Source organism: Leptodactylus fuscus, chromosome 2 (assembly GCF_031893055.1).
Source record: "Leptodactylus fuscus isolate aLepFus1 chromosome 2, aLepFus1.hap2, whole genome shotgun sequence".
Classification (NCBI taxonomy): Eukaryota; Metazoa; Chordata; class Amphibia; order Anura; family Leptodactylidae; genus Leptodactylus; species Leptodactylus fuscus.
Genome location: NC_134266.1, coordinates 73,535,527 through 73,553,451, shown reverse-complemented (window position 1 = coordinate 73,553,451; position 17,925 = coordinate 73,535,527). Strand labels below are relative to the sequence as shown.

The window sequence follows — 17,925 nt, the reverse complement described above, 5'->3', positions numbered from 1 at the left end:
TGTTGGACAGACAGGTTAATGAGCAAAGGAATTACCCATGTCGTGTTTAAATAATATATTTATTTCAAGGTAAATTCACCACTCTGAATGAGCTTTCTTCTAAAAGCAGAGTCATTAAAAGCAGACAATCGACGCGTACAACACGGTTGCCAACCGCATTCGCGCTTACAAGAAAGCTCAAACTCTCTTCATTGTGGAGAGTAAGTTTCAACACATTCGAGGAAAATTTCTGGGTAAATATTGTAACGATGCAAGGCTTTTTCCCAAAAATTTTTTTGTATCGTTTCGCATAAATTAGCATAAAATGTGCATAAATTTGAATATAATTTGCATACAATTAGAATGCAGTTTTTACATTTTTGCATACATTTTACATTGTTTTACTAAAGTAGACAAAAGCAGACAACCGACGCGTACAACATAGTTGCCAACCGCCATGACGATTAGACGAAAGCTCAAACTCTTTCCATCGTTGACAGTAAGTTTGAAAAATTTTGAGCAAAATTTCTCCCGTCAAACACTGTAGACATGATTCCTGAAAGTATAGTTCTAAAGCGTAAATTTTAAAAATTGTCCCAACCTTTCTTTAGCACAGTTTTAAGTTATGGCGAACCACTATGTGGAAATTCCCGGACTTATCCCTAACACAAAAGTTATGACAAGTTTGTCTGGGTAAATATTGTCATGATGCAAGGCTTTTGCAAAAAAATTTTTTAAAATCATTTTGCATAAATTAGCATAAAATGTGCATATATTTGCATATAATTTGTATACAATTAGCACGCAGTCTTTGTCATTTTTTTTAAATTTTTCGTACATTTTGGATTGTTTTACTAAAGTGTGGGACAGACAGGTCAATGATCAAAGGAATTACTCATGTCGAGTTGGAATTATATATTTATTTCAATGTAATTTTACCGCTCTGAATGAGCTTTCTACTGCTACTTCTTTATAAAAGAAAAGCAGAACCATCAAAAGCAGACAACCGACGCGTACAACATTGTTGCCAACCGCCATCACGAATAGACGAAAGCTCAAACTCTTTCCAACGTGGAGAGTAATTTTGAAAAATTTTGAGCAAAATTTCTCCCGTCAAAGACTGTAGACATGATCTTTGAAAGTATAGTTCTAAAGCGTAAATTTTGAAAATTGTCCCAACCTTTCTTTAGCACAAATTTAAGTTTGTCCGGGTAAATATTGTCACGATGCAAGGCTTTTTGAAAAAAAACAGAGTTGTTTTTTTCCCCCCATTTTGCATAAATTAGCATAAAATGTGCATAAATTTGCATATAATTTGTATACAATTAGCATGCAGATTTTGTTATTTTTTAAAAAAATAAATTGCGTACATTTTGCATTGTTTTAATAAAGTGTGGGACAGACAGGTCAATGATCAAAGGAATTACTCATGTCCAGTTAAAATTATATATTTTTTTTAATGTAATTTCACCCCTCTGAATGAGCTTTTTTCTGTTACTTCGTTATAAAAGAAAAGTAGAGTCATCAAAAACAGAAAACCGACAAGTATAACAATATTGTCACGATGCAAGACTTTTTTTTTTAAAAAAAGAGGGTTTTTTTTATCATTTCGCATAAATTAGCATAAAATGTGCATAAATTTGCATATAATTTGTTGACATTTCGCATGCAGTTTTTTTTTAAAAAAAACAATTTTTGCATACATTTTACATTGTTTTATTAAAGTGTTGGACAGACAGGTTAATGAGCAAAGGAATTACCCATGTCGTGTTTGAAATATATTTTTATTTCAAGGTAAATTCACCACTCTGAATGAGCTTTCTTCTAAAAGCAGAGTCATTAAAAGCAGACAATCGACGGGTACAACACGGTTGCCAACCGCATTCGCGCTTACAAGAAAGCTCAAACTCTCTTCATCGTGGAGAGTAAGTTTCAACACATTCGAGGAAAATTTCTGGGTAAATATTGTAACGATGCAAGGCTATTTCTAAAAATTTTTTTTGTATCATTTCGCATAAATTAGCATAAATTGTGCATAAATTTGCGTATAATTTGCATACAATTAGAATGCAGTTTTTACATTTTTGCATACATTTTACATTGTTTTACTAAAGTAGACAAAAGCAGACAACCGACGCGTACAACATAGTTGCCAACCGCCATCACGATTAGACGAAAGCTCAAACTCTTTCCATCGTTGACAGTAAGTTTGAAAAATTTTGAGCAAAATTTCTCCCGTCAAAGACTGTAGACATGATTCCTGAAAGTATAGTTCTAAAGCGTAAATTTTGAAAATTGTCCCAACCTTTCTTTAGCACAGTTTTAAGTTATGGCGAACCACTATGTGGAAATTCCCGGACTTATCCCCAACACAAAAGTTATGACAAGTTTGTCTGGGTAAATATTGTCATGATGCAAGGCTTTTGCAAAAAATTTTTTTAAAAAAATCACTTTGCATAAATTAGCATAAAATGTGCATATATTTGCCTATAATTTGTATACAATTAGCATGCAGTTTTTGTTATTATTTTAAAAAAAAAAATGCGTACATTTTGCATTGTTTTAATAAAGTGTGGGACAGACAGGTCAATGATCAAAGGAATTACTCATGTCCAGTTAAAATTATATATTTATTTTAATGTAATTTCACCCCTCTGAATGAGCTTTTTTCTGTTACTTCGTTATAAAAGAAAAGTAGAGTCATCAAAAACAGACAACCGACACGTATAAATATATTGTCACGATGCAAGACTTTTTGAAAAAAAGAGGCTTTTTTTATCATTTCGCATAAATTAGCATAAAATGTGCATAAATTTGCATATAATTTGCCGACATTTAGCATGCAGTTTTTTAAAAAAAGAATTTTGCATACATTTTACATTGATTTATTAAAGTGTTGGACAGACAGGTTAATGAGCAAAGGAATTACCCATGTCGTGTTTGAATTATATATTTATTTCAAGGTAAATTCACCACTCTGAATGAGCTTTCTTCTAAAAGCAGAGTCATCAAAAGCAGACAATCGACGCGTACAACACGGTTGCCAACCGCATTCGCGCTTACAAGAAAGCTCAAACTCTCTTCATCGTGGAGAGTAAGTTTCAATACATTCGAGGAAAATTTCTGGGTAAATATTGTCACGATGCAAGGCTTTTTCAAATTTTTTTATATCATTTTGCATAAATTCGCATAAAATGTGCATAAATTTGCATATAATTTGCATACAATTAGAATGCAGTTTTTACATTTTTGCATACATTTTACATTTTTTTTACTAAAGTAGACAAAAGCAGACAACCGACGCGTATAACATAGTTGCCAACCGCCATTATGATTAGACGAAAGCTCAAACTCTTTCCATCGTTGACAGTAAGTTTGAAAAATTTTGAGCAAAATTTCTCCCGTCAAAGACTGTAGACATGATTCCTGAAAGTATAGTTCTAAAGCGTAAAATTTGAAAATTGTCCCAACCTGTCGTTAGCACAGTTTTAAGTTATGGCGAACCACTATGTGGAAATTCCCGGACTTATCCCCAACACAAAAGTTATGACAAGTTTGTCTGGGTAAATATTGTCATGATGCAAGGATTTTGCACATTTTTTTTTAATCATTTTGCATAAATTAGCATAAAATGTGCATATATTTGCATATAATTTGTATACAATTAGCATGCAGTTTTTGTAATTTTTTTTTAACATTTTTGCGTACATTTTGCATTGTTTTACTAAAGTGTGGGACAGACAGGTCAATGATCAAAGGAATTACTTATGTCGAGTTGGAATTATATATTTATTTCAATGTAATTTTACCGCTCTGAATGAGCTTTCTACTGCTACTTCTTTATAAAAGAAAAGCAGAACCATCAAAAGCAGACAACCGACGCGTACGACATTATCGTTCTAAAGCGTAAACGTTGAAAATTGTCCCAACCTTTCTTTAGCACAGATTTAAGTTTGTCTGGGTAAATATTGTCACGATGCAAGGCTTTTTGAAAAAAAAAAGAGGTTTTTTTTCCATTTTGCATAAAATAGCATAAAATGTGCATGAATTTGCATATAATTTGTATACAATTAGCATGCAGATTTTGTTAATTTTTTTTAAAAAATTTGCGTACATTTTGCATTGTTTTAATAAAGTGTGGGACAGACAGGTCAATGATCAAAGGAAATACTCATGTCCAGTTAAAATTATATATTTAATTAATTGAAATTTCACCCCTCTGAATGAGCTTTCTTCTGTTACTTCGTTATAAAAGAAAAGTAGAGTCACCAAAAACAGACAACCAACACGTGACATGATTCCTGAAAGTATAGTTCTAAAGCGTAAATTTTGAAAATTGTCCCAACCTTTCTTTAGCACAGATTTAAGTTATGGCGAACCCCTACGTGGAAATTCCCAGACTTATCTCCAACACAAAAATTATGACAAGTTTGTCTGGGTAAATATTGTCACGATGCAAGGCATTTTGAAAAAAAGAAGGGTTTATTCATTTCGCATACATTAGCATAAAATGTGCATAAATTTGCATATAATTTGCCAACATTTAGCATGCCGTTTTAAAAAAAAACTTTTGCATACATTTTGCAATGCTTTATTAAAGTGTTGGACAGACAGGTCAATGATCACAGAAATTACTCATGTCCAGTTGGAATTATATATTTATTTAAATGTAATTTCACCACTCTGAATGAGAATTCTTCTGCTACTTCTTTATAAAAGAAAAGCAGAATCATCAAAAGCAGACAACCGACGCGTACACGATTAGACGAAAGCTCAAACTCTTTCCATCATTGACAGTAAGTTTGAAAAATTTTCAGCAAAATTTCACCCGTCAAAGACTGTAGACATGATCCCTGAAAGTATTGTTCTAAAGCGTAAATTTTGAAAATTGTCCCAACCTTTCTTTAGCACAGTTTTAAGTTATGGCGAACCACTATGTGGAAATTCCCGGACTTAATCCCAACACAAAAGTTATGACAAGTTTGTCTGGGTAAATATTGACATGATGCAAGGATTTTGCAAATTTTTTTTTTAATCATTTCGCATAAATTAGCATAAAATGTGCATATATTTGCATATAATTTGTATACAATTAGCATGCAGTCTTTGTCATTTTTTTTTACATTTTTGCGTACATTTTGCATTGTTTTAATAAAGTGTGGGACAGACAGGTCAATGATCAAAGGAATTACTCATGTCCAGTTAAAATTATATATTTATTTTAATGTAATTTCACCGCTCTGAATGAGCTTTTTTCTAATACCTCGTTATAAAAGAAAAGTAGAGTCATCAAAAACAGACAACCGACACGTATAACAATATTGTCACGATGCAAGACTTTTTGAAAAAAAGAGGTTTTTTTATCATTTCGCATAAATTAGCATAAAATGTGCATAAATTTGCATATAATTTGTATACAATTAGCATGCAGATTTTGTTATTTTTTTTATTTTTGCGTACATTTTGCATTGTTTTAATAAAGTGTGGGATAGACAGGTCAATGATCAAAGGAATTACTCACGTCCAGTTAAAATTAAATATATGTTTATTTTAATGTAATTTCACCCCTCTGAATGAGCTTTCTTCTTTTACTTTGTTATAAAAGAAAAGTAGAGTCATCAAAAACAGACAACCGACACGTACAACAATATTGTCACGATGCAAGACTTTTTGAAAAAACAGAGGGTTTTTTATCATTTCGCATAAATTAGCATAAAATGTGCATAAATTTGCATATAATTTGTATACAATTAGCATGCAGATTTTGTTAATTTTTTTTTAAAAAAATTGCGTACATTTTGCATTGTTTTAATAAAGTGTGGGATAGACAGGTCAATGATCAAAGGAATTACTCATGTCCAGTTAAAATTATATATTTATTTTAATGTAATTTCACCCCTCTGAATGAGCTTTCTTCTTTTACTTTGTTATAAAAGAAAAGTAGAGTCATCAAAAACAGACAACCGACACGTACAACAATATTGTCACGATGCAAGACTTTTTGAAAAAAGAGGGGTTTTTTTTATCATTTTGCATAAATTAGCATAAAATGTGCATAAATTTGCATATAATTTGCCGACATTAAGCATGCAGTTTTTTTAAAAATTTTTTACATACATTTCACATTGTTTTATTAAAGTGTTGGACAGACAGGTCAATGAGCAAAGGAATTACCCATGTCGTGTTTGAATTATATATTTATTTCAAGGTAAATTCACCACTCTGAATGAGCTTTCTTCTAAAAGCAGAGTCATCAAAAGCAGACAACCGACGCGTACAACATAGTTGCCAACCGCCATCACGATTAGACGAAAGCTCAAAGTCTTTCCATCGTTGACAGTAAGTTTGAAAAATTTTGAGCAAAATTTCTCCCGTCAAAGACTGTAGACATGATTCCTGAAAGTATAGTTCTAAAGCGTAAATTTTGAAAATTGTCCCATCCTTTCTTTAGCACAGATTTAAGTTTGTCTGGGTAAATATTGTCACGATGCAAGGCTTTTTGAAAAAACTAAAGAGGTTTTTTTCCATTTCGCATAAATTAGCATAAAATGTGCATAAATTTGCATATAATTTGTATACAATTAGCATGCACATTTTGTTATTATTTAAAAAAAAATTTGAGTACATTTTGCATTGTTTTAATAAAGTGAGGGACAGACAGGTCAATGATCAAAGGAATTACTCATGTCCAGTTAAAATTATATATTTATTTTAATGTAATTTCACCCCTCTGAATGAGCTTTTTTCTGTTACTTCGTTATAAAAGAAAAGTAGAGTCATCAAAAACAGACAACCGACACGTATAACAATATTGTCACGATGCAAGACTTTTTGAAAAAAAGAGGGTTTTTAACATTTCGCATAAATTAGCATAAAATGTGCACAAATTTGCATATACATTTTACATTTTTTTTTACTAAAGTAGACAAAAGCAGACAACCGACGCGTACAACATAGTTGCCAACCGCCATCACGATTAGACGAAAGCTCAAAGTCTTTCCATCGTTGACAGTAAGTTTGAAAAATTTTGAGCAAAATTTCTCCCGTCAAAGACTGTAGACATGATTCCTGAAAGTATAGTTCTAAAGCGTAAATTTTGAAAATTGTCCCAACCTTTCTTTAGCACAGTTTTAAGTTATGGCGAACCACTATGTGGAAATTCCCGGAATTATCCCCAACACAAAAGTTATGACAAGTTTTTCTGGGTAAATATTGTCATGATGCAAGGCTTTTGCAAAAAAATTTTTTTAAAATCATTTTGCATAAATTAGCATAAAATGTGCATATATTTGCATATAATTTGTATACAATTAGCATGCAGTTTTTGTAATTGTTTTTTACATTTTTGCGTACATTTTGCATTGTTTTACTAAAGTGTGGGACAGACAGGTCAATGATCAAAGGAATTACTCATGTCGAGTTGGAATTATATATTTATTTCAATGTAATTTTACCGCTCTGAATGAGCTTTCTACTGCTACTTCTTTATAAAAGAAAAGCAGAACCATCAAAAGCAGACAACCGACGCGTACAACATTGTTACCAACCGTCATCACGATTAGACGAAAGCTCAAACTCTTTCCATCGTGGAGAGTAAGTTTGAAAAATTTTGAGCAAAATTTCTCCCGTCAAAGACTGTAGACACGATCCCTGAAAATATCGTTCTAAAGCGTAAATGTTGAAAATTGTCCCAACCTTTCTTTAGCACAGATTTAAGTTTGTCTGGGTAAATATTGTCACGATGCAAGGCTTTTTGAAAAAACTAAAGAGTTTTTTTCCATTTCGCATAAATTAGCATAAAATGTGCATAAATTTGCATATAATTTGTATACAATTAGCATGCAGATTATGTTAATTTTTTTTTTAAAAAAAATTGCGTACATTTTGCATTGTTTTAATAAAGTGTGGGACAGACAGGTCAATGATCAAAGGAATTACTCATGTCCAGTTAAATTTATATATTTTTTTTAATGTAATTTCAACCCTCTGAATGAGCTTTCTTCTTTTACTTTGTTATAAAAGAAAAGTAGAGTCATCAAAAACAGACAACCGACACGTACAACAATATTGTCACGATGCAAGACTTTTTGAAAAAAACAGAGGGTTTTTTATCATTTCGCATAAATTATCATAAAATGTGCATAAATTTGCATATAATTTGTATACAATTAGCATGCAGATTTTGTTATTTTTTTATTTTTGCGTACATTTTGCATTGTTTTAATAAAGTGTGGGATAGACAGGTCAATGATCAAAGGAATTACTCATGTCCAGTTAAAATTATATATTTATTTTAATGTAATTTCACCCCTCTGAATGAGCTTTCTTCTTTTACTTTGTTATAAAAGAAAAGTAGAGTCATCAAAAACAGACAACCGACACGTACAACAATATTGTCACGATGCAAGACTTTTTGAAAAAAAGAGGGTTTTTTTTATCATATTGCATAAATTAGCATAAAATGTGCATAAATTTGCATATAATTTGCCGACATTAAGCATGCAGTTTTTTAAAAAAATTTTTACATACATTTCACATTGTTTTATTAAAGTGTTGGACAGACAGGTCAATGAGCAAAGGAATTACCCATGTCGTGTTTGAATTATATATTTATTTCAAGGTAAATTCACCACTCTGAATGAGCTTTCTTCTAAAAGCAGAGTCATCAAAAGCAGACAACCGACGCGTACAACATAGTTGCCAACCGCCATCACGATTAGACGAAAGCTCAAAGTCTTTCCATCGTTGACAGTAAGTTTGAAAAATTTTGAGCAAAATTTCTCCCGTCAAAGACTGTAGACATGATTCCTGAAAGTATAGTTCTAAAGCGTAAATTTTGAAAATTGTCCCAACCTTTCTTTAGCACAGATTTAAGTTTGTCTGGGTAAATATTGTCACGATGCAAGGCTTTTTGAAAAAACTAAAGAGGTTTTTTTCCATTTCGCATAAATTAGCATAAAATGTGCATAAATTTGCATATAATTTGTATACAATTAGCATGCACATTTTGTTATTATTTAAAAAAAATTTGAGTACATTTTGCATTGTTTTAATAAAGTGAGGGACAGACAGGTCAATGATCAAAGGAATTACTCATGTCCAGTTAAAATTATATATTTATTTTAATGTAACTTCACCCCTCTGAATGAGCTTTTTTCTGTTACTTCGTTATAAAAGAAAAGTAGAGTCATCAAAAACAGACAACCGACACGTATAACAATATTGTCACGATGCAAGACTTTTTGAAAAAAAGAGGGTTTTTTAACATTTCGCATAAATTAGCATAAAATGTGCACAAATTTGCATATAATTTGTATACAATTAGAATGCAGTATTTACATTTTTGCATACATTTTACATTGTTTTTTACTAAAGTAGACAAAAGCAGACAACCGACGCGTACAACATAGTTGCCAACCGCCATCACGATTAGACGAAAGCTTAAAGTCTTTCCATCGTGGAGAGTAATTTTGAAAAATTTTGAGCAAAATTTCTCCCGTCAAAGACTGTAGACATGATTCCTGAAAGTATAGTTCTAAAGCGTAAATTTTGAAAATTGTCCCAACCTTTCTTTAGCAGATTTAATTTTGTCTGGGTAAATATTGTCACGATGGAAGGCTTTTGCAATTTTTTTTTTAATCATTTCGCATAAATTAGCATAAAATGTGCATATATTTGCATATAATTTGTATACAATTAGCATGCAGTTTTTGTATTTTTTTTTAACATTTTTGCGTACATTTTGCATTGTTTTACTAAAGTGTGGGACAGACAGGTCAATGATCAAAGGAATTACTTATGTCGAGTTGGAATTATATATTTATTTCAATGTAATTTTACCGTTCTGAATGAGCTTTCTACTGCTACTTCTTTATAAAAGAAAAGCAGAACCATCAAAAGCAGACAACCGACGCATACAACATTGTTGCCAACCGCCATCACGATTAGACGAAAGCTCAAACTCTTTCCATCGTGGAGAGTAAGTTTGAAAAATTTTGAGCAAAATTTCTCCCGTCAAAGACTGTAGACATGATTCCTGAAAGTATAGTTCTAAAGCGTAAATTTTGAAAATTGTCCCAACCTTTCTTTAGCAGATTTAATTTTGTCTGGGTAAATATTGTCACGATGCATGGATTTTTTTTTTTTTTAAAAAAGAGGGGTTTTTTTCATTTCGCATAAATTAGCATAAAATGTGCATAAATTTGCATATAATTTGTATACAATTAGCATGCAGATTTTGTTAATTTTTATTTAAAAAATTTGCGTACATTTTGCATTGTTTTACTAAAGTGTGGGACAGACAGGTCAATGATCAAAGGAATTACTCATGTCGAGTTGGAATTATATATTTATTTCAATGTAATTTTACCGCTCTGAATGAGCTTTCTACTGCTACTTCTTTATAAAAGAAAAGCAGAATCATCAAAAGCAGACAGCCGACGCATACAACATTGTTGCCAACCGCCATCACGATTAGACGAAAGCTCAAACTCTTTCCATCGTGGAGAGTAATTTTGAAAAATTTTGAGCAAAATTTCTCCCGTCAAAGACTGTAGACATGATTCCTGAAAGTATAGTTCTAAAGCGTAAATTTTGAAAATTGTCCCAACCTTTCTTTAGCACAGATTTAAGTTTGTCTGGGTAAATATTGTCATGATGCAAGGCTTTTTTTTTTTTAAAAAAGAGGGTTTTTTTTCATTTCGCATAAATTAGCATAAAATGTGCATAAATTTGTATATAATTTGTATACAATTAGCATGCACATTTAGTTATTTTTTTTTTTTTTTTTTTTTAAATTGCGTACATTTTGCATTGTTTTAATAAAGTGTGGGACAGACAGGTCAATGATCAAAGGAATTACTCATGTCCAGTTAAATTTATATATTTTTTTTAATGTAATTTCAACCCTTTGAATGAGCTTTTTTATGTTACTTCGTTATAAAAGAAAAGTAGAGTCATCAAAAACAGACAACCGACACGTATAACAATATTGTCACGATGCAAGACTTTTTGAAAAAAAGAGGTTTTTTTTATCATTTCGCATAAATTAGCATAAAATGTGCATAAATTTGCATATAATTTGTATACAATTAGCATGCAGATTTTGTTAATTTTTTTTAAAAAAAAATTGGCGTACATTTCGCATTGTTTTACTAAAGTGTGGGACAGACAGGTCAATGATCAAAGGAATTACTCATGTCGAGTTGGAATTATATATTTATTTCAACGTAATTTTACCGCTCTGAATGAGCTTTCTACTGCTACTTCTTTATAAAAGAAAAGCAGAACCATCAAATGCAGACAACCGACGCATACAACATTGTTGCCAACCGCCATCACGATTAGACGAAAGCTCAAACTCTTTCCATCGTGGAGAGTAATTTTGAAAAATTTTGAGCAAAATTTCTCCCGTCAAAGACTGTAGACATGATTCCTGAAAGTATAGTTCAAAAGCGTAAATTTTGAAAATTGTCCCAACCTTTCTTTAGCACAGATTTAAGTTTGTCTGGGTAAATATTGTAATGATGCAAGGCTTTTTTTTTTTTTTTTTTTAAAAAGAGGGTTTTTTTCATTTCGCATAAATTAGCATAAAATGTGCATAAATTTGCATATAATTTGTATACAATTAGCATGCACATTTTGTTAATTTTTTTTTTAAAAAAATTGCGTACATTTCGCATTGTTTTACTAAAGTGTGGGACAGACAGGTCAATGATCAAAGGAATTACTCATGTCGAGTTGGAATTATATATTTATTTCAATGTAATTTTACCGTTCTGAATGAGCTTTCTACTGCTACTTCTTTATAAAAGAAAAGCAGAATCATCAAAAGCAGACAGCCGACGCATACAACATTGTTGCCAACCGTCATCACGATTAGACGAAAGCTCAAACTCTTTCCATCGTGGAGAGTAATTTTGAAAAATTTTGAGCAAAATTTCTCCCGTCAAAGACTGTAGACATGATTCCTGAAAGTATAGTTCTAAAGCGTAAATTTTGAAAATTGTCCCAACCTTTCTTTAGCACAGATTTAAGTTTGTCTGGGTAAATATTGTCATGATGCAAGGCTTTTTTTTTTAAAAAAAAGAGGGTTTTTTTTCATTTCGCATAAATTAGCATAAAATGTGCATAAATTTGTATATAATTTGTATACAATTAGCATGCACATTTAGTTATTATTATTTTTTTTTAAAAAAAATTGCGTACATTTTGCATTGTTTTAATAAAGTGTGGGACAGACAGGTCAATGATCAAAGGAATTACTCATGTCCAGTTAAATTTATATATTTTTTTTAATGTAATTTCAACCCTTTGAATGAGCTTTTTTATGTTACTTCGTTATAAAAGAAAAGTAGAGTCATCAAAAACAGACAACCGACACGTATAACAATATTGTCACGATGCAAGACTTTTTGAAAAAAAGAGGTTTTTTTTATCATTTCGCATAAATTAGCGTAAAATGTGCATAAATTTGCATATAATTTGTATACAATTAGAATGCAGTATTTACATTTTTGCATACATTTTACATTGTTTTTTACTAAAGTAGACAAAAGCAGACAACCGACGCGTACAACATAGTTGCCAACCGCCATCACGATTAGACGAAAGCTTAAAGTCTTTCCATCGTGGAGAGTAATTTTGAAAAATTTTGAGCAAAATTTCTCCCGTCAAAGACTGTAGACATGATTCCTGAAAGTATAGTTCTAAAGCGTAAATTTTGAAAATTGTCCCAACCTTTCTTTAGCAGATTTAATTTTGTCTGGGTAAATATTGTCACGATGGAAGGCTTTTGCAAATTTTTTTTAATCATTTCGCATAAATTAGCATAAAATGTGCATATATTTGCATATAATTTGTATACAATTAGCATGCAGTTTTTGTATTTTTTTTTACATTTTTGCGTACATTTTGCATTGTTTTACTAAAGTGTGGGACAGACAGGTCAATGATCAAAGGAATTACTTATGTCGAGTTGGAATTATATATTTATTTCAATGTAATTTTACCGCTCTGAATGAGCTTTCTACTGCTACTTCTTTATAAAAGAAAAGCAGAACCATCAAAAGCAGACAACCGACGCATACAACATTGTTGCCAACCGCCATCACGATTAGACGAAAGCTCAAACTCTTTCCATCGTGGAGAGTAATTTTGAAAAATTTTGAGCAAAATTTCTCCCGTCAAAGACTGTAGACATGATTCCTGAAAGTATAGTTCTAAAGCGTAAATTTTGAAAATTGTCCCAACCTTTCTTTAGCAGATTTAATTTTGTCTGGGTAAATATTGTCACGATGCATGGATTTTTTTTTTTTTTTTAAAAAGAGGGTTTTTTTTCATTTCGCATAAATTAGCATAAAATGTGCATAAATTTGCATATAATTTGTATACAATTAGCATGCAGATTTTGTTAATTTTTATTTAAAAAATTTGCGTACATTTTGCATTGTTTTACTAAAGTGTGGGACAGACAGGTCAATGATCAAAGGAATTACTCATGTCGAGTTGGAATTATATATTTATTTCAATGTAATTTTACCGCTCTGAATGAGCTTTCTACTGCTACTTCTTTATAAAAGAAAAGCAGAATCATCAAAAGCAGACAGCCGACGCATACAACATTGTTGCCAACCGCCATCACGATTAGACGAAAGCTCAAACTCTTTCCATCGTGGAGAGTAATTTTGAAAAATTTTGAGCAAAATTTCTCCCGTCAAAGACTGTAGACATGATTCCTGAAAGTATAGTTCTAAAGCGTAAATTTTGAAAATTGTCCCAACCTTTCTTTAGCACAGATTTAAGTTTGTCTGGGTAAATATTGTCATGATGCAAGGCTTTTTTTTAAAAAAAAAGAGGGTTTTTTTCATTTCGCATAAATTAGCATAAAATGTGCATAAATTTGTATATAATTTGTATACAATTAGCATGCACATTTAGTTATTTTTTTTTTTTTTTTTTTTTAAATTGCGTACATTTTGCATTGTTTTAATAAAGTGTGGGACAGACAGGTCAATGATCAAAGGAATTACTCATGTCCAGTTAAATTTATATATTTTTTTTAATGTAATTTCAACCCTTTGAATGAGCTTTTTTATGTTACTTCGTTATAAAAGAAAAGTAGAGTCATCAAAAACAGACAACCGACACGTATAACAATATTGTCACGATGCAAGATTTTTTGAAAAAAAAGAGGTTTTTTTTATCATTTCGCATAAATTAGCATAAAATGTGCATAAATTTGCATATAATTTGTATACAATTAGCATGCAGATTTTGTTAATTTTTTTTAAAAAAAAATTGGCGTACATTTCGCATTGTTTTACTAAAGTGTGGGACAGACAGGTCAATGATCAAAGGAATTACTCATGTCGAGTTGGAATTATATATTTATTTCAACGTAATTTTACCGCTCTGAATGAGCTTTCTACTGCTACTTCTTTATAAAAGAAAAGCAGAACCATCAAAAGCAGACAACCGACGCATACAACATTGTTGCCAACCGCCATCACGATTAGACGAAAGCTCAAACTCTTTCCATCGTGGAGAGTAATTTTGAAAAATTTTGAGCAAAATTTCTCCCGTCAAAGACTGTAGACATGATTCCTGAAAGTATAGTTCAAAAGCGTAAATTTTGAAAATTGTCCCAACCTTTCTTTAGCACAGATTTAAGTTTGTCTGGGTAAATATTGTAATGATGCAAGGCTTTTTTTTTTTTTTTTTAAAAAGAGGGTTTTTTTCATTTCGCATAAATTAGCATAAAATGTGCATAAATTTGCATATAATTTGTATACAATTAGCATGCACATTTTGTTAATTTTTTTTAAAAAAAATTGCGTACATTTCGCATTGTTTTACTAAAGTGTGGGACAGACAGGTCAATGATCAAAGGAATTACTCATGTCGAGTTGGAATTATATATTTATTTCAATGTAATTTTACCGTTCTGAATGAGCTTTCTACTGCTACTTCTTTATAAAAGAAAAGCAGAATCATCAAAAGCAGACAGCCGACGCATACAACATTGTTGCCAACCGTCATCACAATTAGACGAAAGCTCAAACTCTTTCCATCGTGGAGAGTAATTTTGAAAAATTTTGAGCAAAATTTCTCCCGTCAAAGACTGTAGACATGATTCCTGAAAGTATAGTTCTAAAGCGTAAATTTTGAAAATTGTCCCAACCTTTCTTTAGCACAGATTTAAGTTTGTCTGGGTAAATATTGTCATGATGCAAGGCTTTTTTTTTTTAAAAAAAAGAGGGTTTTTTTTCATTTCGCATAAATTAGCATAAAATGTGCATAAATTTGTATATAATTTGTATACAATTAGCATGCACATTTAGTTATTATTATTTTTTTAAAAAAAAAATTGCGTACATTTTGCATTGTTTTAATAAAGTGTGGGACAGACAGGTCAATGATCAAAGGAATTACTCATGTCCAGTTAAATTTATATATTTTTTTTAATGTAATTTCAACCCTTTGAATGAGCTTTTTTATGTTACTTCGTTATAAAAGAAAAGTAGAGTCATCAAAAACAGACAACCGACACGTATAACAATATTGTCACGATGCAAGACTTTTTGAAAAAAAGAGGGTTTTTTTTATCATTTCGCATAAATTAGCATAAAATGTGCATAAATTTGCATATAATTTGTATACAATTAGCATGCAGATTTTGTTAATTTTTTTTTAAAAAAAATTGGCGTACATTTCGCATTGTTTTACTAAAGTGTGGGACAAACAGGTCAATGATCAAAGGAATTACTCATGTCGAGATGGAATTATATATTTATTTCAACGTAATTTTACCGCTCTGAATGAGCTTTCTACTGCTACTTCTTTATAAAAGAAAAGCAGAACCATCAAAAGCAGACAACCGACGCATACAACATTGTTGCCAACCGCCATCACGATTAGACGAAAGCTCAAACTCTTTCCATCGTGGAGAGTAATTTTGAAAAATTTTGAGCAAAATTTCTCCCGTCAAAGACTGTAGACATGATTCCTGAAAGTATAGTTCAAAAGCGTAAATTTTGAAAATTGTCCCAACCTTTCTTTAGCACAGATTTAAGTTTGTCTGGGTAAATATTGTAATGATGCAAGGCTTTTTTTTTTTTTTTTTTTAAAAAGAGGGTTTTTTTCATTTCGCATAAATTAGCATAAAATGTGCATAAATTTGCATATAATTTGTATACAATTAGCATGCACATTTTGTTAATTTTTTTAAAAAAAAAATTGCGTACATTTCGCATTGTTTTACTAAAGTGTGGGACAGACAGGTCAATGATCAAAGGAATTACTCATGTCGAGTTGGAATTATATATTTATTTCAATGTAATTTTACCGTTCTGAATGAGCTTTCTACTGCTACTTCTTTATAAAAGAAAAGCAGAATCATCAAAAGCAGACAGCCGACGCATACAACATTGTTGCCAACCGTCATCACGATTAGACGAAAGCTCAAACTCTTTCCATCGTGGAGAGTAAGTTTGAAAAATTTTGAGCAAAATTTCTCCCGTCAAAGACTGTAGACATGATCCCTGAAAATATCGTTCTAAAGCGTAAATGTTGAAAATTGTCCCAACCTTTCTTTAGCACAGATTTCAGTTTGTCTGGGTAAATATTGTCACGATGCAAGGCTTTTTGAAAAAACTAAAGAGTTTTTTTTCCATGTCGCATAAATTAGCATAAAATGTGCATAAATTTGCATATAATTTGTATACAATTAGCATGCAGATTTTGTTAATTTTTTTTTTTTAAAAAAAAATTGCGTACATTTTGCATTGTTTTAATAAAGTGTGGGACAGACAGGTCAATGATCAAAGGAATTACTCATGTCCAGTTAAAATTATATTTTTTTTTAATGTAATTTCAACCCTCTGAATGAGCTTTTTTATGTTACTTCGTTATAAAAGAAAAGTAGAGTCATCAAAAACAGACAACCGACACGTATAACAATATTGTCACGATACAAGACTTTTTGAAAAAAAAAGGAGGTTTTTTTATCATTTCGCATAAATTAGCATAAAATGTGCATAAATTTGCATATAATTTGTATATAATTAGCATGCAGATTTTGTTAATTTTTTTTTTAAAAAAAAATTTCCGTACATTTCGCATTGTTTTACTAAAGTGTGGGACAGACAGGTCAATGATCAAAGGAATTACTCATGTCGAGTTGGAATTATATATTTATTTCAATGTAATTTTACCGCTCTGAATGAGCTTTCTACTGCTACTTCTTTATAAAAGAAAAGCAGAACCATCAAAAGCAGACAACCGACGCATACAACATTGTTGCCAACCGCCATCACGATTAGACGAAAGCTCAAACTCTTTCCATCGTGGAGAGTAATTTTGAAAAATTTTGAGCAAAATTTCTCCCGTCAAAGACTATAGACATGATTCCTGAAAGTGTAGTTCTAAAGCGTAAATTTTGAAAATTGTCCCAACTTTTCTTTAGCACAGATTTAAGTTTGTCTGGGTAAATATTGTCATGATGAAAGGCTTTTTTTAAAATAAAAGAGGTTTTTTTTCATTTCGCATAAATTAGCATAAAATGTGCATAAATTTGCATATAATTTGTATACAATTAGCATGCAGATTTTGTTAAAAATTTTTTTAAAAAAAATTGCGTACATTTTGCATTGTTTTAATAAAGTGTGGGACAGACAGGTCAATGATCAAAGGAATTACTCATGTCCAGTTAAAATTATTTATTTATTTTAATGTAATTTCACCCCTCTGAATGAGCTTTTTTCTGTTACTTCGTTATAAAAGAAAAGTAGAGTCATCAAAAACAGACAACCGACACGTATAACAATATTGTCACGATGCAAGACTTTTTGAAAAAAAGAGGTTTTTTTTATAATTTCGCATAAATTAGCATAAAATGTGCATAAATTTGCATATAATTTGTATACAATTAGCATGCAGATTTTGTTA

General features: G+C 31.0%; 13 non-coding genes and 6 pseudogenes across 13 annotated transcripts; all 19 read right to left on the bottom strand.

Moving 5' to 3' along the window:
• Positions 1-77: 77 nt before the first annotated feature.
• LOC142196319 (small nucleolar RNA U3) lies at positions 78-266 on the bottom strand (annotated as a pseudogene).
• A 650-nt stretch (positions 267-916) lies between these two features.
• On the bottom strand, positions 917-1,130 carry LOC142196298 (small nucleolar RNA U3). Its single transcript, XR_012715176.1, has one exon. It is a non-coding gene; the product is annotated as a small nucleolar RNA U3 (small nucleolar RNA).
• Positions 1,131-1,781: 651 nt separating this feature from the next.
• LOC142196324 (small nucleolar RNA U3) lies at positions 1,782-1,969 on the bottom strand (annotated as a pseudogene).
• Positions 1,970-2,950: 981 nt separating this feature from the next.
• Positions 2,951-3,120, bottom strand: LOC142196311 (small nucleolar RNA U3; annotated as a pseudogene).
• A 1,536-nt stretch (positions 3,121-4,656) lies between these two features.
• Positions 4,657-4,848, bottom strand: LOC142196303 (small nucleolar RNA U3; annotated as a pseudogene).
• Positions 4,849-6,195: 1,347 nt separating this feature from the next.
• On the bottom strand, positions 6,196-6,391 carry LOC142196277 (small nucleolar RNA U3; annotated as a pseudogene).
• A 1,040-nt stretch (positions 6,392-7,431) lies between these two features.
• Positions 7,432-7,645, bottom strand: LOC142196292 (small nucleolar RNA U3). Its single transcript, XR_012715172.1, has one exon. It is a non-coding gene; the product is annotated as a small nucleolar RNA U3 (small nucleolar RNA).
• A 962-nt stretch (positions 7,646-8,607) lies between these two features.
• LOC142196276 (small nucleolar RNA U3) lies at positions 8,608-8,803 on the bottom strand (annotated as a pseudogene).
• A 1,014-nt stretch (positions 8,804-9,817) lies between these two features.
• On the bottom strand, positions 9,818-10,031 carry LOC142196268 (small nucleolar RNA U3). The gene has a single exon (XR_012715154.1). It is a non-coding gene; the product is annotated as a small nucleolar RNA U3 (small nucleolar RNA).
• Positions 10,032-10,346: 315 nt separating this feature from the next.
• Positions 10,347-10,560, bottom strand: LOC142196246 (small nucleolar RNA U3). The gene has a single exon (XR_012715134.1). It is a non-coding gene; the product is annotated as a small nucleolar RNA U3 (small nucleolar RNA).
• Positions 10,561-11,215: 655 nt separating this feature from the next.
• On the bottom strand, positions 11,216-11,430 carry LOC142196254 (small nucleolar RNA U3). The gene has a single exon (XR_012715141.1). It is a non-coding gene; the product is annotated as a small nucleolar RNA U3 (small nucleolar RNA).
• Positions 11,431-11,750: 320 nt separating this feature from the next.
• Positions 11,751-11,964, bottom strand: LOC142196255 (small nucleolar RNA U3). The gene has a single exon (XR_012715142.1). It is a non-coding gene; the product is annotated as a small nucleolar RNA U3 (small nucleolar RNA).
• A 1,023-nt stretch (positions 11,965-12,987) lies between these two features.
• Positions 12,988-13,201, bottom strand: LOC142196252 (small nucleolar RNA U3). The gene has a single exon (XR_012715139.1). It is a non-coding gene; the product is annotated as a small nucleolar RNA U3 (small nucleolar RNA).
• A 316-nt stretch (positions 13,202-13,517) lies between these two features.
• Positions 13,518-13,731, bottom strand: LOC142196245 (small nucleolar RNA U3). The gene has a single exon (XR_012715133.1). It is a non-coding gene; the product is annotated as a small nucleolar RNA U3 (small nucleolar RNA).
• Positions 13,732-14,385: 654 nt separating this feature from the next.
• Positions 14,386-14,600, bottom strand: LOC142196455 (small nucleolar RNA U3). The gene has a single exon (XR_012715257.1). It is a non-coding gene; the product is annotated as a small nucleolar RNA U3 (small nucleolar RNA).
• Positions 14,601-14,917: 317 nt separating this feature from the next.
• Positions 14,918-15,131, bottom strand: LOC142196257 (small nucleolar RNA U3). Its single transcript, XR_012715144.1, has one exon. It is a non-coding gene; the product is annotated as a small nucleolar RNA U3 (small nucleolar RNA).
• Positions 15,132-15,787: 656 nt separating this feature from the next.
• On the bottom strand, positions 15,788-16,002 carry LOC142196454 (small nucleolar RNA U3). The gene has a single exon (XR_012715256.1). It is a non-coding gene; the product is annotated as a small nucleolar RNA U3 (small nucleolar RNA).
• Positions 16,003-16,322: 320 nt separating this feature from the next.
• Positions 16,323-16,536, bottom strand: LOC142196282 (small nucleolar RNA U3). Its single transcript, XR_012715163.1, has one exon. It is a non-coding gene; the product is annotated as a small nucleolar RNA U3 (small nucleolar RNA).
• Positions 16,537-17,190: 654 nt separating this feature from the next.
• LOC142196251 (small nucleolar RNA U3) lies at positions 17,191-17,404 on the bottom strand. The gene has a single exon (XR_012715138.1). It is a non-coding gene; the product is annotated as a small nucleolar RNA U3 (small nucleolar RNA).
• Between the last annotated feature and the right edge of the window lie 521 nt (positions 17,405-17,925).